This window comes from Bombina bombina, chromosome 3 (assembly GCF_027579735.1).
Source record: "Bombina bombina isolate aBomBom1 chromosome 3, aBomBom1.pri, whole genome shotgun sequence".
Classification (NCBI taxonomy): Eukaryota; Metazoa; Chordata; class Amphibia; order Anura; family Bombinatoridae; genus Bombina; species Bombina bombina.
Genome location: NC_069501.1, coordinates 914,637,569 through 914,660,096, shown reverse-complemented (window position 1 = coordinate 914,660,096; position 22,528 = coordinate 914,637,569).

The following is a 22,528-nucleotide window of genomic DNA, read 5'->3' as shown; positions in this document are numbered from 1 at the left end:
TAGATAGGGGTTTGCTTTTGCACACAAGGTATTTTATTAGTATCTACAAGGGTTTTGTCAATGAAGCTTCCATAAGCTCCAGAATCTATCAGCGCCTCAGTCTTGAGAAGATGCTGGTCCCACTGTAAAGACAATGTGAAAGTTAATTGTGATTCATGAATGTTATCAGTATTTGGGTTAACTATAAGAATCTTACCCCTTTTTTGCCGGTTCAGAATAGGGCAGGAAGAGACACTGTGTTCTTTATTCCCACAGTACATACAGAGGTTTGAAATCCTCCTTCTCTGTTTCTCTTCTTGGGATAATGGTCCACGGATGGCCCCAATTTCCATGGGCACAGGGGCTGTGGAGGTCTTTTCAGAATGAGAGGGTGTAAACCTTTTGAGGTAAGTTTCTGGGTGTTGTTTTTCAGCTCTCCTCTCTCTATATCGTCTGTCCATGGCTATGCATATCTTTATGAAGGATTCCATGGTGTCTGGAGGTTCAATGCGAGAGATCTCATCCTTAAGATGTTCAGAGAGACCTAAACGGAATTGGTTTTTTAGACTTACAGTATTCCACTGTGAATCTGTAGCCCAGAGCTGAAAATCTGCCACATAGTCCTCAACTGGACGTTTGCCTTGCTTCAGGGTGCGCAAATTTGTTTCTGAGGTTAACTGGGTGTTGCAATCCTCATATAAGACAGCCATCTCCTTAAAAAATTCACTGATAGAATTCAAAATAGGATCATCAGTTTCATAAAACTTATCAGCCCACGAACAGGGATCTCCAGTTAGATAAGAGATGGTAGTACAAACCTTGATCTTGTCAGTATAATATGTCCTGGGGTTCATGGAAAACATCAGCATGCATGCATTTCTGAATTCACGAAAGCGTGTTCTTTCACCAGAAAAAATGCGTGGAGGGTTAACCTGTGGTTCAGGGTGATCAGCCTCTTTCCTTGAAAAGAAATCATTCATTAACCTCTTCAGGGTGTGGTTTTCATTTTTAACTTCAGTCAAACCTTGTGCTAAAATTTCAACTTTCTGGTTTAAGGAAGCTATTTCAATTGCCATTGAGACAGGATCCATGATTTTTTTTTATACAAGCTTTAAACTATAATGTATATATGTTAGTAAATTTATTTATGGCTTGATAATTCTGTTATAAGCTTGTATAATGTGGCTATTCCCAGAGAACCTTAAGTAAAACAGGCTTATACAAAAGGTTATTACCAAGGGAGATAGCTGGTTTACTTAGTACAAGTTCTTTTTATAACACTTTACAAAATCAAAATAAAGTGAATAAAACAGATGAAATGAAGCCTTTGTATATTTTACACAGTTGTAAAGAGTTGTGTTCTTTAAAGATAGAAGGAAGCAAACAAGCAGCTTATTGGTATTGTCTGAGAAAAGCAGAATTTTATAGCAAAGTCTCTTTATAGTTAAGCTTAGAAATGAGAAACTGATTTGCAGTCTGCAGTGTCCATATATCAAGAGGTATCAGGTTACAGCAGGCAGAGTGTGTGATGCAGAGAGAAGGAGAGAGCCAGATTTAACCAGTTGTGAGCACTTTAACAGTTTGTATGTCAGCAGAACTTTGGATAAGAATATATACAGCTAGATACAATTGTATATAAAATTAATGATACTTGCGAGTGAGTTTAGAACTGCAGAGAGCGAAGTTGGCACTGAGTCAAAATGGATCACAGCAGGGAAGATGTTCTTATTTCCTGGTAGAGGTAAACACTCAGTAATGGAGCTGGCTGGAAAATCAGACTGCAGAGTTAACACAGACTTGCAAGAGTTGCTGCCAAAGACTGTGCCTTGAAGTGTAAAGCAGCAGGAAATGCTTCTTAGGTTTAGAAGCTGGAGAAATGACAACAAGGATTTCCTTTAACAGGTACAAAAGCAGGATCTGTAGATTTTAGCTTTAGAGCTTGAAGCAGAGTGGGAACTACAAACTTCAATTATCAAGCAAAGCACAGGTGTACTGAACACACCTTTAAAGGGAGGTGAAGGAGTGGGTTGGTCTTAGTTCTTAAAGCTACAGGAATATGACACAGACACTGTACAGCTGAGGACTTCCTTCACACACAGGAATTCAGAGCTGTATGCAGGATCTCACTGTGGAGCAACACAGCACCAAGCTAAAAGGAAGCCTGTATAAAACGGTTTCATCCTGCAATTCAAGATCAGCTGGAAGCGGTAACCTGGTTAAAGTTTTAAGACAATTTTGTCTGATATGCATTTCTGTTTTTAACTTCTGGTATGCCTAATACCTTCTGTTTTTAAAACATCTTTTATCTGTTTAATAAACCTTTTCACTTGAGTGCTGCGCTTTGTATTTTCTATATTTTTCAGCGCTTTTCTAACACTAAGGGACTTCTGATGATACACCATTTTTTGTGGTGGGGACTGAGAGAATCATCAAGTACATAACATCTATAAGCTACAGAGGGGTGAGAAAAATAAAAGACTGAAAAATAAAAGACTGACAATCCATGAATTTTCAGTGCATAATATATTTCTGTATGCACTAGATATCTTACAAGTTTTTGTGTTTTCAACATATGTTATTGTATGATTTGCTTTCTTTAGCATGTGCTACTTTTAGACATTTAGGTATTCATCATATATCTGTTTAATTTAATGTTTGTAGCACTATTGTGTATTTATTGTTTGTAGCACTATTGTGTCTTTTGGTGATAACGAGCCACATTCAAACCTCACCTTAGACTCTGATTAAGTCTACACCTGCCCTATTTGAATCTACTACACATTAGAAAAAAAAAATGTATCTGTTATTTTTGAGCTAATTACATTTTGTGAGCCCTTATATATTTATTTAAATTATTCTCTTCTCCAACAGTAGCGCTGACACTTTGTTGTTTTTTTAACTGATCCAACCCCGAAATACCAGGCAAATCTTCTCTGAATGAGAGAAAAGGCGAAACTCCAGATGTACGTTTCCGAAACTCCAGACGTACGTTTCAACCTAGTGTGGGCTTAGTCAGTGAGGTGCAGCCATATCTCTCTAGGCACACTGAGCAACAGGTCCACGTCTGGATTCTGTCATCACGCTTAGGGAGACTTCTCTGAGAGTCATGATTTGCATAAATAAATAGAGAGAAGCGTTCAACCTGAGAACAAACAATAGCATAACAGCTTGTTCTATTGCTAGTTACCACCCAAGAAGCAGCCTCTTTTTGCTCAACATGTTCCTTTCACAGAGAAAAACATTCCTGTAGCATATCATTCTGATCCTGACTTAACAGTGCAGTGCTGCTCCAGAATACCAGACAATTCTTCTCTGAACTAGAGAAAAGATGAAACCCCAGACGTACATTTCAGCCTAGTGTGGGCCTTGTCAGTGAGGTGCAGTCATATCCCTCTAGGCACACTGAGCAATGGGCCAACGTCTGGATACCCCCATCATGCTTAGGGAGACTTCCCTAAGAGTCAAAATTTGCATGAATAAAAAGAGAGAAGCGCTCAACCTGGGAACGCGCAATAGCATATTAGTTGATCTATGGCTAGTTACCACCCAAGAAGCAGCAGAAAGTGCTTTTATTTTTAAAGTAATTTTTTATAACTTAAGTGAAAGTCTATGGTGTGCTAACATCTGAATGTAGGATAGCGCAGGGATGCTAAATAGCTCACAAAATGGATTTCACAGGGGTTTGACTGAAAAACTCACAAGTAGATGAGTGTTTTTTACTTACTATGGTTTTGTTATCTCACAGAGGTAAGTACACCCCTCACATTTTTTGTAAATATTTTATTATATCTTTTCATGTGATAACACTGGAGAAATGATACTTTGCTACAATGTAAAGTAGTGAGTGTACAGCCTGTATAACAGTGTAAATTTGCTGTCCCCTCAAAAATAACTCAACACACAGCCTTTAATGTCTAAACCATTGGCAAGAAAAGTGAGTACACCCCTAAGTGGATATATGACACTGAGCATGTGCACTCAACTTCTTTGGTCGACCATGGCGAGTCCTGTTCTGAATGGAACCTGTCCCGTAAAACCTCTGTATGGTCTTGACCACCATGCTGCAGCTCAGTTTCAGAGTCTTGGCAATCTTCTTATAGCCTAGGCCATCTTTATGTAGAGCAACAATTCTTTTTTTTAGATCCTCAGAGAGTTCTTTTCCATGAGGTGCCATGTTGAACTTCCAGTGGCCAGTATGAGAGAGTGTGAGATCGATAACACAAAATTTAACACACCTGCTCCCCATTCACACCCGAGACCTTGTAACACTAACGAGACACATGACACCAGGGAGGGAAAATGGCTAATTGTGCCCAATTTGGACATTTTCCACTTGTCTACTTATTAGTTTTTCAGCCAACCCCCTTGAAGTCCAATGTGTGAGCGATTTAGCATCCCTGCACTATCCTACATTCAGATGTTAGCACACCATAGACTTTCACTTGAGTGATAAAATAATATTTTAAAATTAAAAACACTATTGACCTAACTGGAGCAATGTCAGCACACAATAGCCCTATTTTTGCTCTCCAATTGTAATCTAGCCCTATTTGTAAAAAACTTTTTGTGTGTGTGTATGTGTGAAAGCTTTATATTTATAACTGGTATATTTGAATTTGTTCTCTAACATCAAGTCAGTCTTTTCTGCTCAAATATAGAAAATTATGTCACCTTATAAAATCAAATCTAAGAGCAGTTATTCCTGTGATCTGTGATTTTTTTTTTCTCTTAGATATAATGGGGGATATTTATCAATCCGTCAACCGCAAATACGCTGGAATTCTGCAGCCTAATTGTGGCAAGCTTGATCTGACCTAGTTATCAAAGCCCACAGACCGGCAAAAATTTAAATCTATGATGTAACATACGATCCGCCGGTCTCAATCTGACACAGATTGATGCTTACATCATTACATATGTTCCGAATACACATTCGGCACTATTTAGAAAAAACAAAAGTACTAATGGCACTACTAGTAGGATAAGCTTAGGATTCCCTATCTATAACAGGTTATAGTCTGAACTAAGTCAGAGTCTCATTATTATTGGCTGGGCATAGGTGCTGTGTACTGGATTTGTTCTAAAAATAAAAAAAATCTATCCTAGGATTGATAGTGGTGTACACCTATATAGCACTCATAATCCTAAGAGAGGGGTGGCTTTGAGTTAGAACAGTGAAAATAAGAATTATATTTATGGAGTGGTAGACACTGGTTACTTAAAATATAACCTTTATTAGGAAATTCAATAAAATATCCACAGATAAACATATATAAGTTAAAAACACATGGTGATTTTCAGGTTGTGATTTTCAGCGCACTAAATGTATTTTGGTGCAGATAATAGTATATGGGATTGAATCTTCAACCTAGGATGAAAAGATCCATAGTTGAGATATATGTCACCTTCTAATTTGTTTTAGGGACAGTAGTATTGTAAATATTGTAGCTTATAATAGATATTAAAGAAAAATAAGGGTTCCACTTAATATAGAGTAATTAACATGTTTGTCACTTTTGGGGGCCTAGTTATCAAGCCATCAACCTCAAATACGCTGGAATTCTGCAGTGTATTTGTGGCGAGGCTGATTCGCCTTAGTTATCAAAGGCTAGAGACCGGCAAAAGTAGAATTTTGTGACGTAAACTTCGATCCGCCGGACTCAGTCCGACACAGATCGATTCTTACGTCACTCCAGATGTTCCGCACACAAGTGCGGCACAATCTGACTACTTTTGCTAGTTATAAAACAACTAGCAGGTACGCTCGGCACTATTCCGGCCCAGCGTACCTGGTTTTCAATCCGCCGCCCTGGAGGCGGCGGATCCCATAGGAATCAATGGGAGTCTGACCATAGCGAAAGTTCATGTTCGCTGCTGCCAGACATCCCATTGATTTCTATGGGAGCTGTCTACACCTAACACCCTTACATGTACCCCGAGTCTAAACACCCCTAATCTGCCCCCTCTACACTGCCGCAACTAAATAAAGTTATTACCCCCTAAACCGCTGCTCCCGGAGCCCACCGCAAGATACTCTATACATATTAACCCCTAAACCGCCGCTCCCGGAGCCCACCGCAACTATAATAAATGTATTAACTTCTAAACCGCCACTCCCGGAGCCCACCGCCACCTACATTATACCTAGTAACCCCTATCCTGCCCCCCTATACTGCCGCCCTCTATAATAAAGTTATTAACCCCTATCCTGCCGATCCCGCACCTCGCCGCAACTAAATAAATAGTTTAACCCCTAAACCGCCGCTCCCTGAACCCGCCGCAACCTATATTAAATGTATTAACCCCTAATCTGCCCCCCTACACCGTCGCCACCTATAATACATTTATTAACCCCTATCCTGCCCCCCACTACACCGCCGCCACTGTAATAAATGTATTAACCCCTAAACCTAAGTCTAACACTAACCCTAACACCCCCCTAACTTAAATATTAATTAAATAAATCTAAATAATATTTCTCTTATTAACTAAATTAATCCTATTTAAAACTAAATACTTACCTTTAAAATAAACCCTAATATAGCTACAATATAAATAATAATTATATTGTAGCTATCTTAGGATTTATTTTTATTTTACAGGCAAATTTCAATTTATTTTAACTAGGTACAATAGCTATTAAATAGTTATTAACTATTTAATAGCTTACCTAGCTAAAATAAAGAGAAATTAACCTGTAAAATAAAAACTAACCTAAGTTACAAATACACCTAACACTACACTATACTTTAATAAATTATTCCTATTTAAAACTAAAACTTACCTGTAAAATAAACCCTAAGATAGCTACAATATAATTAATAATTACATTGTAGCTATCTTAGGATTTATATTTATTTTACAGGTAACTTTGTATTTATTTTAGCTAGTTAGAATAGTTATTAAATAGTTATTAACTATTTAATAACAACCTAGCTAAAAGAAATACAAAATTACCTGTAAAATAAATCCTAACCTGTTACAATTAAACCTAACACTACACTATCATTACATTAATTAAATAAATTACCTACAAATAACTACAATTAAATAAACTAACTAAAGTACAAAAAATAAAAAAAGCTAATTTACAAAAAATAAAAAAAATAAGTTACAAACATTTTAAAAATATTACAACAATTTTAAGCTACTTACACCTAATCTAAGCCCCCTAATAAAATAACAAACCCCCCAAAATAAAAATATGCCCTACCCTATTCTAAATTAAAAAAAGTTCAAAGCTCTTTTACCTTACCAGCCCTTAAAAGGGCCATTTGTGGGGCATGCCCCAAAGAATTCAGCTCTTTTGCCTGTAAAAGAAAAATTAAACCCCCCACCAACATTAAAACCCACCCCCACATACCCCTAATCTAACCCAAACCCCCCTTAAAATAACCTAACACTAATCCCCTGAAGATCATCCTACCTTGTCTTCACTCAGCCGAGCAGCGATGGAACCGAAAAGGAGACCCAGAGCTGCAGAAGTTATCCTCCAAGCGGCGCTGAAGAAATCTTCCATCCGATGAAGTGATCCTCCAAGCGGCGCTGAATAATTCTTCCATCCGGGCGATGTCATCTTCCAAGAGGCGCTGAAGAAGTCTTCTATCCGGGCGATGTCATCTTCCAAGCTGGGTCTTCAATCTTCATCCCGCCGACGCGGAACATCCTTCTTTACTGACGGACTACCAACGAATGAAGGCTCCTTTAAGGGACGTCATCCAAGATGGCGTCCCTTCAATTCTGATTGGCTGATAGTATTCTATCAGCCAATCGGAATTAAGGTAGGAGATTCAAGTTCAATCCGATTGGCTGATCCAATCAGCCAATCAGATTGAGCTTGCATTCTATTTGCAGTAGACGCGTTGATAACTAGGCCCCTAAGTGAGAGTCTGATTGCAAATAACGTTTGTGACTAGACACAAGAGTAATCGCAACCACTATTGTATAGTTCAATCATATGTTACATACTAGGTTTTGGTACAGGCTAATTTAGTTGCTAAATGTAGCGGTTTGCTAACATTCAGTAATTTTTTTGTGTTGATATTTATCAAGTGGTTTGCTAACATTCAGTAATTCTTTTGTGTTGATACTTATCAAATATATAGTAACGTCAATCTACAGTATGTTGCGTTTCTTTATAGATATTGATGGTATTACTTAAGGTAAATCTTTGTTTCCTATACCTTGAATGCAGGGAATTCCTACAAATATATTGGCCTGTTTGCACTGTCAGTAGCAGATATTTACTTATATACTGTATATAGAGATACGTATAATGTATGCCCTCCACTCGGTAAACTACTTAAGGTATCCTGTGTGTCAAGGTAACAAGAGATTGCTACAAATATAATAATCTGCTTATGTAGACAATAACAGGTATATACTCTATTGTATAACTTCCTTGGAATATCAAGTGTACCGCTCTGATTTTAAATTAAACAACACACTACTAAATGATACTAATGTTCTCTTATGCTAATACTCGATTATAACAATTAACCTGATGTAATATTAGTGCTGCTGTTTGGGTAACGTAAAGGTTAAGTATAATTAGATTGCTTCCCAGTATATATTGATTATCACATTTATTCTTGGCTATTTATCGCCAGCCATCGAGGGTCAATGCTTATATTATTAACCTTGGTACATTGAACAACCAACAACATCCTGCAAATTAAAATGTTTTGCTTATAGCATTAAAACTAGCTTTGCCCTAACATGTTTCGCCCCGACGTGGCTTTCTCAAAGGGTCAAAATAGCCAAGAATACATGTATAGCTAACCGGTACACTTGCGGCTATTCTGGCCCAGTGTACCTGGTTTTCAATCCGCCACCCTGCAGGCCGCAGATGTCATAGGAATCAATGGAAGTCTTAAAGCAGTGAAAGCTTATGTTCAATGCTGCCAGATATCCCATTGATTTCTATGGTAGAAAACAAGTAACGTTTACACCTAACACCCTAACATAAGCCCCATGTATAAACACCCCTAATCTGCTGCCCCGACATCACCGCAACATAAATAAAAGGTATTAACCCCTATTCTCCTGCTCCCCGACACCGCCACAACTAAATAAATGTATTAACCCCTAAACCTCTGTCCTCCCATATCACTACCATTAACTAAACCTATTAACCCCTAAACTGCCAGCCCCCCACATTGCCATAAACTAAATTAAGCTATTAACCCCTAAACCTAACAACCCGCTAACTTTACATTAAAATAACAACATCCCTATCTTAAAATAATTGTAAACTTACCTGTAAAATTTAAAGAAACTATATTAAACTATTAATTAACCTACCCTAAATATTATACTAAAATTACATTAAACTTGCAATTAAATTAACAATATTCCATATTAAAAAACACTAACCGTACTCAAATTATTTAAATCTACTATTAAAAATGACTAAATTACAAAAAAATAAATGCTGTTACAAAAAAACACACTAAATTACGAGAGAAAAAACCACAGTATCAAAAATAAAAACTAATTACACCTAATCTAAAAGCCCTATCAAAATAAAAAGCACCCCCAAAATAAAACAAAACCCTAGCCTACAATAAACTACCAATGGCCCTTAAAAGGGTCTTTTGCAGGGCATTGCCCCAAAGAAATGCTGAACTTCCAGTGACCAGTATGAGAGAGTGTTAGATTGATAACACCAAATTTAACACACCTGCTCCACATTCACACCTGAGACATTGTAACACTAATGAGTCACATGACACCGAGGAGGGAAAATGGCTTATTGTGCCCAATTTGGACATTTCCACTTAGGGGTATACTCACTTTTGTTACCAACGGTTTAGACATAGTAACTGTCTGTTGAGTTATTTTGAGAGGACAGCAAATTTACACTGTTATACAGGCTGTACACTCACTACTTTACATTGTAACAACGTGTAATTTCTTCAGTGTTATTACACGAAAAGGTATAATAAAATATTTTCAAAAAATGTGATGGGTGTACTCACTTCTGCGAGATACTGTATATACAAAACCATATTAAGTAAAAACAACTTGTCTTCTTAAGAGTTTTTCAGCCAACCCCCCCTTGAAGTCCAATGTGTGAGCAATTTAGCATCCATGCGCTATCCTACATTCAGATGTTAGCACCATAGACTTTCACATGAGTGATAACATTTTTTAAAAAAATAAAAGCACTATTGACTTAACTGTAGCGATGTCAGCACACAATAGCCCTATTTTTGCTCTCCAATTGTAATCTAGCCCTATTTGTAATTTTTTTTTGTGTGTGTTTGTGCATGTGTGAAAGCTTTATATTTATAACTGGTATATTTGAATTTGTTTTGTAACATCAAGTCAGTTTTTCTGCTCAAATATATAAAATTATGTCACCTTATAAAATCAAATCTATGAGCAGTTATTCCTGTGATCTGTGATGTTTTTTTTTTTTCTTAGATATAATGGGGTCTATTTATCAAGCCGTTAGCCGAAAATACGCTGGAATTCAGCAGTGTAATTGTGGTGAGCTTGATCAGACCTAGTTATCAATAGTGATTTCTCGAACCTAAAATTTTTCGTTCGTGAACGGCGAATGCGAACTTCGGCAAATATTCGCGAACCGGGAAACCGGGCGAACTGCCATTGACTTCAATGGACAGGCGAATTTTAAAACCCACAGGGACTCTTTCTGGCCGCAATAGTGATGGAAAAGTTGTTTCAAGGGGACTAACACCTGGACTGTGGCATGCCGGAGGGGGATCCATGGCAAAATTCCCATGGAAAATTACATAGTTGATGCAGAGTCTGGTTTAAGCCATAAAGGGCATACATCACCTAACATTCCTAAATTGTTTTGAATAACGTGCTTTAAAACATCAGGTATGAAGTTGTATCGATCAAGTAGTGTAAGGGTTACGCCCGCTTCACAGTGACAGACCAAACTCCCCGTTTAACGTACCGCAAACAACCGTAAACAGTCCATTTGCACAACCATGAGATCGATAGATTTGATAGATACATAGATTACATAGATCAATAGATGCAATATACATTTGATAGATACCATTTACATAGATCAAAAGTTGCAATATACATTTGATAGATAAGTATTACATAGATCAAAAGATACAATTTACAAAGATGTGCGTTCTGGGAACCAATTTTTAGGAACCGGGAGATGAAAAAAGATGCTTGGACACCCATTACAGGTCGTTCTCCTTCAGCCTTTTTATACGAGGGTCCCCGACCCTCAACAGAAACAACAGCATGAACAACAGCATGAAACACCACATATGCCATCCTTTTGCAAAATCGAATACAGGTATGGCATCGATTTTAGGAACCCGGAGAACATTTTTAGGAACCGGGAGATGGAAAAAGATGCTTGGTCGGTCCTCCTACTTCAAATTTGGGGCACTGCGCGTGCAATGTACTATGCCAGCAGATATGAGTGGTGTGTTAAGTAGTACTATTCTTAACAGTTTAATCACTGTTATGTGCCTTTTTTTTGGTTTGGGTTTTGTAGCCACAGTGCAGCACTAGAGGCCAGAAAAATTAGGCATGTAAAACTGCCTGAAAAATTACGTATTGTTGCAGCTGCTGCTGTAGCAGCGGCCTGAAAAATTGATGTTTGTTTGACAGTTAGAAAGTGCTCTAAAACATTGCGGCTTGAACCCTAGTTGTTGGCAGGTAAGTCACGCAAGTCATCCGCCATTCAAAGATAAAATACAGCAGCGTGTGTACCATTTGTAGCCCAAGGTAGCTTATCTCATCAGGCCTTTTTTACTCTAATATATCGCACAATGTCAGTCCCTTCGGGATCCATCCCTCATTCATTTTAATAAAGGTGAGATAATCAATACTTTTTTGACCTAGGCGACTTCTCTTCTCAGTGACAATACCTCCTGCTACACTGAAGGTCCTTTCTGACAGGACACTTGAAGGGGGCAGGCCAGAAGTTCGATTGCAAATTGGGATAGCTCAGGCCACAGGTCAAGCCTGCACAACCAGTAGTCAAGGGGTCCATCGCTCCTCAGAGTTTCAAGATCTGCAGTTAATGCTAGGTAGTCTGCTACCTGTCAATTGAGTCTTTCTCTGAGGCTGGATCCCGAAGTGCTGTGACGATGCATAGGAGTTAAAAAGGTCCGCATGTCCTCCATCAACAACACGTCTGGAAAGTGTCCTGTCCTTGCCGGCATGGTAATGGGAGGAGGAGGAGGATTACTTTCATCTCTTCCCCTGTTAGATTCCCATTGTGCTGTGACATCACCCTTATACGCTGTGTAAAGCATACTTTTTAATTTATTTTTGAACTGCTCCATCCTTTCCGACTTGCGTGAATTCGGTAACATTTCAGTAACTTTATGCTTATACCGGGGGTCTAGTAGCGTGGACACCCAGTATCTCTTCCCCCCAGCCACGTACAACACCACGGGTACCAGATAGGTGACAACAACAAGCACCCTGGGATTCCTGTTGTGGTTGGTCTTCCTCCTCCTCCTCCTCAAAGCCACATTCCTCCTCTGACTCCTCTTCCTCACAATCCTCTTCCTGAGTTGCCGCTGGTCCAGCAAGTGATGCTGATAAGGCTGTTTCTATTGGTGATGGAGACCACAACTCTTCCTCTTCACGCTCATCTACGGCCTGATCCAGCACTCTTCGCAGGGCACGCTTCAGGAAGAAAACAAATGGTATGATGTTGCTGATGGTGCCTTTGGTGCGACTGACTAGGTTTGTTACCTCCTCAAAAGGATGCATAAGCCTACAGGCATTGTGCATGAGCGTCCAGTAACATGGCAAAAAAAATCCCCAGCTCCCCAGAGGCTGTCCTAGTACCCCGGTCATAGAAATACTCGTTAACAGCTTTTTCTTGTTGTAGCAGGCGGTCGAACATTAGGAGTGTTGAATTCCAATGTGTCGGGCTGTTGCAAATCAAGCGCCTCACTGGCAGGTTATGTTGTTTTGCCACTGGATATCGGACAAGTGCGCCATGGCCGTGTAGGAACGCCTAAAATGGCCACACACCTTCCTGGCCTGCTTCAGGACGTCCTGTAAGCCTGGGTACTTATGCACAAAGCGTTGTACAATCAGATTACACACATGTGCTATGCACGGCGCATGTGTCAACTTGCCCAATTTCAATGCCACCACCAAATTACTTCCATTGTCAGAAACAACTTTGCCAATCTCCAGTTGGTGGGGAGTCAGCCACTGATCCACCTGTAAGTTCAGGGCAGACAGGAGTGCTGGTGCGGTGTGACTCTCGGCTTTCAGGCAAGTCAATCCCAAGACGGCGTGACACTTCCATATCCGGGATGTTGAATAGTACCTGGGGAGCAGGGGGGGTGCCGTTGATGTGGAGCAAGACGCAGCCTCAGAAGAGGACTCAGCCGAGGAAGAGGTTATGGAAGAGGATGGAGTAGGAGGAGTAGAGGAGGTAGCAGCAGGCCTGCCTGCAAGTTGTGGCAGTGTCACCAAATCCTCTGCAGAGCCATGCATTCCATGCTTGTCAGCCATCAGCAAGTTTACCCAATGCGCAGTGTAGGTGATATACCTGCCCTGACCATGCTTTGCAGACCAGCTATCAGTGGTCAGATGGACCCTTCGGCCAGGTACCTTCCACTGAGGTGTCCCAATAGATACAAATTTTTTGATCGCCTCAGACTCCACCAGCTTGTATGGTAAAAGCTGGCGGGCTAAGAGTTCAGACAAGCCAGCTGTCAGACGCCGGGCAAGGGGCTGACTTTGGGAAATCGGCTTCTTACACTCAAACATTTCCTTGACAGACACCTGACTGTGGGCAAATGACCAGAAACTGCTACATAAGAGAGACTGAGTGGTGGATGGTTGAGAGGGGGCAAGGAGGACAGCAGTGGTTGACGTGGCTGAAAATGCTGGACCAGAAGGAGGAGGGCGGCTTTGAGTTTGTGTGCTGCTTCTACTCATGTGTTCAACCCATTGGCGTTTGTGATGTGAGACCATGTGCCTTCACAAAGCAATTGTACCTAGGTGGGTGTTGGACTTCCCATGACTCATTTACTTTTGGCACAGGTTGCAAATGGCATCGCTGTTGTCAGAGGCAGACACATAAAAAAAATTCCACACTGCTGAGCTCTGCGATGACGGCATTCTGGTGGTGGCAACAGCATGCGTTGATTGGCGTGCTGTCTGGCTGACCCTGGGTGCCCATGCATGCTGTCTGACTGTGCCACTAGCTCCTTGCAATGACCTCCCCCTGCTTCCAACTTGTCTCCTCCTCCTCCTCTCTGTCTCCCCATCTGAACTTTCCCCCTCTTCTTCTCTTCTAGCGGACACCCACGGGACATCCACGGACACATCATCATCAACCGCTTCACTTGTATCTGACAAATCAACAAAAGGAAGCAGCAGCGGGTACAACATCACCATCATCATCACACCATACATCCATGTCTGTAATGCTGCCTGACTGAGACATATCACTGTTATCTACATCCTCTGTCAATGATGGTTGAGCATCACTCATTTCTTCCAACTGATGTGTCAATAACTCCTCTGACAGATCAAGTGAAGCGGCTGTGGTGCTAGTGTTGGTGGTGGCGGGAGGCAGGCGAGTGGCACTGGTCACTTGAAAGGTGCCCACAGCTAAGCTGGAGGTGCATGGTGTGTCAAGGTTAGGAGCGGAAGCTGTAGAAGATTGGGTGTCCTGTGCCATTCAACTAGGTCCTCCTCCGAACTTTTTTCGTTCATGGCACGTGGCCTCTGAACACTGTGCATTATTGTAGGGTCAAAGGGAATCACAGCACCACGACGGCACCTGCGGGGTGGCCTGCCTCTGCCTGTCATTTTTTTTTTTTTTTTAAAATGTAGACTTACACTACTATTAAACAAAATATGAGTGGTGCCACTGGGCAAGTGGGCACAATATACGCTGTGAGCCTGACACAAAAAAGCAGCCTGATATTTTACAATCCAAAAAGTTTATTTTTTTTAAATCTACACTTACACTACTATTAAACAAGATATGAGTGGTGGCACTGGACAAGTGGGCACAGTATATGCTGTGAGCCTGACACAAAAAAGCAGACTGATGTTTCACAGTCAAAAATGTTTATTTTTTAAATATTTAAACTACTGTTACAACAAATATGAGTGGTGCCACTAACTTGGCAAGTGAGCCTGGCACACACGCTGGCAGGCAAGCAAATGCAATAAGATTACAATAGCAGACTGATGTTTCACAGTCCAATTTTTTTTTTTTATATATTTACACTACTGTTACAACAAATATGATTGGTGGCAGTAGTTGGCTTGGCAAGTGGGCCTGGCACACACGCTGGCAGGCAGGCAACGTCATTTAGATTACACTAGCAGACTGATGTTTCATAGTCCAAAATTTTTTTAAAAAAAATATTCACACTACTGTTATAACAAATATGATTGGTGGCACTAGTTGGCAAGTGGGCTTGGCACACACGCTGGCAGGAAGTCAACTTCAATTACATTACACTAACAGACTGATGTTTCACAGTCAAAAAAGTATTTTTTTTTAAATATTTACACTACTGGTATAACAAATATGATTGGTGGCACTATTTGGAAAGTGGGCCTGGCACACACACTGACAGGCAGGCAGGCAGGCAACTGCAATTAAATAACACTAGCAGACTGAAGTAAAATGTTTTTTTTTTTTAAAAATTACACTAATGTTACAACAGATAGGAGTGGTGGCACTGAGGATGGAAGTAGGCACAGTATATGCTGGGAGCCTGATACACATGCTGGCACTAGTGGCAGGCTGGCCTGGCAACTAAAATTAAATAACACTAGCAGACTGATGTAAAAGTTTTTTTTTTTTTTAAATGTACACTAATGTTACAACAGATAGGATTGGTGGCACTGAGGATGGAAGTAGGCACAGTATATTCTGGGAGCCTGACACACATGCTGGCACTAGTGGCAGGCTGGCCTGGCAACTACAATTAAATAACACTAGCAGACTGATGTAAAAAAACTTTTTTTTTTAAATTTACACTAATGTTACACCAGATATGAGTGGTGGCACTTAGGCAGGCAGTGGCAGGCTGGCCTGGCAACTGCAAATAGATTACACTAGCAGACTGATGTAAAAGTTTTTTATAAAAAAATTTACACTAATGTTACACCAGATACGAGTGGTGGAAAACAGAGCAATTAGGCACAGTATATGCTGTGGGCTTGACACACAGGCCTGATGGAAAATGAAATTAGATTACAGTAGCAAACTGATGTAAAAGTTTTTTTTTTTTTTTTTTTAATTTACCCTAATGTTACACCAGATATGAGTGGCACAGAGCAATTAATCACAGTATATGCTGTGGGCCTGGAACACAGGACTGATGGAAAATGAAATTAGATTACAGTAGCAAACTGATGTAAAAGTTTTTTTTTTTTTTTTTTTTTAATTTACCCTAATGTTACACCAGATATGAGTGGTGGCACAGAGCAATTAATCACAGTATATGCTGTGGGCCTGGAACACAGGACTGATGGAAAATGAAATTAGATTACACTAGCAAACTGATGTAAAAGTTTTTTTTTTTTTTTAATTTACACTAATGCTACACCAGATAGGAGTGGTGGCACAGAGCAATTAATCACAGTATATGCTGTGGGCCTGACACACATGGCTAATGGTAAATGAAATTAGATTACAATAGCAAACTGATGTAAAAGATTTTTTTTTTTACATTTACACTAATGTTACACCAGATATGAGTGGTGGCACAGAGCAATTAATCACAGTATATGCTGTGGGCCTGACACACAGGCCTGATGGAAAATGAAATTAGATTACAGTAGCAAACTGATGTAAACGTTTTGTTTTTTTAAATTTACACTAATGTTACACCAGATATCAGTGGTGGCACAGAGCAATTAATCACAGTATATGCTGTGGGCCTGACACACAGGCCTAATGGAAAATTAAATTAGATTACAATAGCAAACTGATGTAAAAGTTTTTTTTTTAATTCACACGAATGTTACACCAGATAGGAGTGGTGGCACAGAGCAATTAATCACAGTATATGCTGTGGGCCTGACACACAGGCCTGATGGAAAATGAAATTATATTACAGTAGCAAACTGATGTAAAAGTTTTTTTTGTTTTTTTTTTTATTTACCCTAATGTTACACCAGATATGAGTGGTTGCACAGAGCAATTAATCACAGTATATGCTATGGGCCTGACACACAGGCCTGATGGAAAATGAAATTAGGTTACAGTAGCAAACTGATGTATTTTTTTTTTTTTTTAATTTACACTAATGTTACACCAGATATGAGTGGTGGCACAGAGCAATTAATCACAGTATATGCTGTGGGCCTGACACACAGGCCTGATGGAAAATGAAATAAGATTACAGTAGCAAACTGATTTAAAAGTTTTTTTTTTTTTTAATTTACACTAATGTTACACCAGATATCAGTGGTGGCACAGAGCAATTAATCACAGTATATGCTGTGGGCCTGACACACAGGCCTGATGGAAAATGAAATTAGATTACACTAGTAGCAAACTGATGTAAAAGTTTTTTTTTTTTAAGTTTACACTAATGTTACACCAGATAGGAGTGGTGGCACAGAGCAATTAATCACAGTATATGCTGTGGGCCTGACACACAGGCCTGATGGAAAATGAAATTAGATTACGCTAGCAAACTGATGTAGACGTTTTTTTTTTACATTTACACTAATGTTACACCAGATATGAGTGGTGGCACAGAGCAATTAATCACAGTATATGCTGTGGGCCTGACACACAGGCCTGATGGAAAATGAAATTAGATTACAGTAGCAAACTGATGTAAACGTTTTGTTTTTTTAAATTTACACTAATGTTACACCAGATATCAGTGGTGGCACAGAGCAATTAATCACAGTATATGCTGTGGGCCTGACACACAGGCCTAATGGAAAATTAAATTAGATTACAATAGCAAACTGATGTAAAAGTTTTTTTTTTAATTCACACTAATGTTACACCAGATAGGAGTGGTGGCACAGAGCAATTAATCACAGTATATGCTGTGGGCCTGACACACAGGCCTGATGGAAAATGAAATTATATTACAGTAGCAAACTGATGTAAAAGTTTTTTTTTTTTTTTTTTTTATTTACCCTAATGTTACACCAGATATGAGTGGTTGCACAGAGCAATTAATCACAGTATATGCTATGGGCCTGACACACAGGCCTGATGGAAAATGAAATTAGATTACAGTAGCAAACTGATGTATTTTTTTTTTTTTTAATTTACACTAATGTTACACCAGATATGAGTGGTGGCACAGAGCAATTAATCACAGTATATGCTGTGGGCCTGACACACAGGCCTGATGGAAAATGAAATTAGATTACAGTAGCAAACTGATGTAAACGTTTTGTTTTTTTAAATTTACACTAATGTTACACCAGATATCAGTGGTGGCACAGAGCAATTAATCACAGTATATGCTGTGGGCCTGACACACAGGCCTAATGGAAAATTAAATTAGATTACAATAGCAAACTGATGTAAAAGTTTTTTTTTTAATTCACACTAATGTTACACCAGATAGGAGTGGTGGCACAGAGCAATTAATCACAGTATATGCTGTGGGCCTGACACACAGGCCTGATGGAAAATGAAATTATATTACAGTAGCAAACTGATGTAAAAGTTTTTTTTTTTTTTTTTTTTATTTACCCTAATGTTACACCAGATATGAGTGGTTGCACAGAGCAATTAATCACAGTATATGCTATGGGCCTGACACACAGGCCTGATGGAAAATGAAATTAGATTACAGTAGCAAACTGATGTATTTTTTTTTTTTTTAATTTACACTAATGTTACACCAGATATGAGTGGTGGCACAGAGCAATTAATCACAGTATATGCTGTGGGCCTGACACACAGGCCTGATGGAAAATGAAATAAGATTACAGTAGCAAACTGATTTAAATTTTTTTTTTTTTTTAATTTACACTAATGTTACACCAGATATCAGTGGTGGCACAGAGCAATTAATCACAGTATATGCTGTGGGCCTGACACACAGGCCTGATGGAAAATGAAATTAGATTACACTAGTAGCAAACTGATGTAAAAGTTTTTTTTTTTAAGTTTACACTAATGTTACACCAGATAGGAGTGGTGGCACAGAGCAATTAATCACAGTATATGCTGTGGGCCTGACACACAGGCCTGATGGAAAATTAAATTAGATTACACTAGCAAAATGATGTAGAAGTTTTTTTTTTTTTTAATTTACACTAATGTTACACCAGATATCAGTGGTGGCACAGAGCAATTAATCACAGTATATGCTGTGGGCCTGACACACAGGCCTGATGGAAAATGAAATTAGATTACACTAGTAGCAAACTGATGTAAAAGGTTTTTTTTTTGTTTTTTTTAATTTACACTAATGTTACACCACATAGGAGTGGTGGCACAGAGCAATTAATCACAGTATATGCTATGGGCCTGACATACAGGCCTGATGGAAAATGAAATTAGATTACACTAGCAAACTGATGTATTTTTTTTTTTTCATTTACACTAATGTTACACCAGATATGAGTGGTGGCACAGAGCAATTAATCACAGTTTATGCTGTGGGCCTGACACGCAGGCCTGATGGAAAATGAAATTAGATTACACTAGCAAAATGATGTAAAAGTTTTTTTTTTTAAATTTACACTAATGTTACACCAGATATCAGTGGTGGCACAGAGCAATTAATTACAGTATATGCTGTGGGCCTGACACACATGCCTAATGGAAAATGAAATTAGATTAAAATAGCAAACTGATGTATTTTTTTTTTTTTTAAATTTACACTAATGTTACACCAGATATCAGTGGTGGCACAGAGCAATTAATCACAGTTTATGCTGTGGGCCTGACATGCAGGCCTGATGGAAAATGAAATTAGATTACACTAGCAAAATGATGTAAAAGTTTGTTTTTTTTAATTCACACTAATATTACACTAGATAGGAGTGGTGGCACAGAGCAATTAATCACAGTATATGCTGTGGGCCTGACACACAGGCCTGATGGAAAATGAAATTAGATTACAGTAGCAAACTGATTTAAAAGTTTTTTTTTTTTAAGTTTACACTAATGTTACACCAGATATGAGTGGTGGCACAGAGCAATTAATCACAGTATATGCTGTGGGCCTGACACACAGGCCTGATGGAAAATGAAATTAGATTACAGTAGCAAACTGATTTAATTTTTTTTTTTTTAAGTTTACACTAATGTTACACCAGATAGGAGTGGTGGCACAGAGCAATTAATCACAGTATATGCTGTGGGCCTGACACACAGGCCTGATGGAAAATGAAATTAGATTACAGTAGCAAACTGATTTAATTTTTTTTTTTAATTTACACTAATGTTACACCAGATATCAGTGGTGGCACAGAGCAATTAATCACAGTATATGATGTGGGCCTGACACACAGGCCTGATGGAAAATGAAATTAGATTACACTAGTAGCAAACTGATGTAAAAGTTTTTTTTTTTTTTTAAGTTTACACTCATGTTACACCAGATATCAGTGGTGGCACAGAGCAATTAATCACAGTATATGCTGTGGGCCTGACACACAGGCCTGATGGAAAATGAAATTAGATTACACTAGCAAACTGATGTAGAAGTTTTTTTTTTTTAATTTACACTAATGTTACACCAGATATCAGTGGTGGCACAGAGCAATTAATCACAGTATATGATGTGCGCCTGACACACAGGCCTGATGGAAAATGAAATTAGATTACACTAGCAAAATTTTGTAAAAGTTTTTTTTTATAAATTTACGCTAATGTTACACCAGATATCAGTGGTGGCACAGAGCAATTAATCACAATATATGCTGTGAGCCTCACACACAGGCTGACAGGCAGGCAAATGCAATTAGTTTAAAAAAAAAAAAAACGACTTAAGTTCTAGCCCTAAAAAGGGCTTTTTGGGGTGCTGTCCTTACAGCAGAGATTAGATTAGTCCTTCAGGACTGTTGTGGACACTGAATACACTAGCCTAGCTATCAATTTCCCTATAAAATCACCAGAAGCAGCACTAACCCTCCTCTCACTAAGAATGCAGGATCGTAATGAATCTAAAATGGCTGCTGCCCAGGAGCTGGGAGGGTCTGGGAGGGAGTGTCTGCTGCTGATTGGCTCAAATGTGTCTGCAGACTGTGAGATACAGTGTCAAAGTTTCCTCAATAATGACGAATAGGGGGCGGATCGAACATCGCACATGTTCGCCCGCTGCGGCGGCCGCGAACAAGCTAAGATCGCCGCAAACTGTTCGCGACATCACTAGTTATCAAAGCCTACAGACAGGCAAAAGTTTAAATCTGAAGTTCAACATACGAACTGCCGGTCTCAATCTTACACAGATCGATGTTTAAGTCATTACAAATGTTCTGAATACACATTTGGCACTATTTGAAACTTTTTAAAAGTTATCAAATAGTTAACCGGTACGCTTGCGGCTATTTTGGCCCAGTGTACCTGGTTTTCAATATGCTACCCTGGATGCCGTGGATGCCATAGGAATCAATGGGAGTCTGAAAGCAGCGAAAGCTTATGTTTGATGCTGCCAGATAGCCCATTGATTTCTATGGTAGAAAACAAGTAACGTTTACACCTAACACCCTAACATAAGCCCCGAGTCTAAACACCCCTAATCTGCCGCTCAACATCACTGCAACCTAAATAAAAGGTATTAACCCCTATTCCGCCGCTCCCTGATGTATTAACTCTTAAACCTCTGGCCTCCCACATCACTACCATAAACTAAACCTATTAACCCTTAAACCGCCAGCCCCCCACATCTCCATAAACTAAATTAAGCTATTAACCCCTAAACCTAACAACCCGCTAACTTTTCATTAAAATTACAACATCCCTATCTTAAAATAAATTTAAACTTACCTGCAGAATTAAAAGAAACTATATTAAACTATTAATTAACCTACCCTAAATATTATACTAAAATTACATTAAACAAGTAATTATTAAAAAACACTAACTCTACTGAAAAGGGCATTTGTATGGGCATTGCCCTTAAAAGGCCATTTAGCTCTTTTACCTGCCAAGACCCTACTCTTAAAATAAAACCCACCCAAAAAAAACTTAAATTTGCTTGACGGATTCATCCAGCTGGCAAGAAGTCTTCATCCGGGAGCAAGAAGTCTTCATCCAGGCGGCCTCTTCCATCTTCATCCATCCGGCGAAGTCTTCATCCATGCGGCCTCTTCTATCTTCATCCAATAGGGTCGCCATTGTAAACTGAAACTTGAATGCAAATAACATCATCCAAGATGGCGTTCCTTGCATTCCTATTGACTGAAAGGATGACGTCACTTGCATTCAAGTTTCAGGTTACGGCGGCGACCGTATTGAAGAGGAGTTCCATGCTGGATATCTTCAGGATGGACCCACTCCATGCGGGATGGATGAAGATAGAAGAGGATGCACGAATGAAGACTTCGTCGGATGAAGATGGAAGAGGCCGTCCGGATGAAGACTTCTTGCTGGCTGGATGGATCCTTC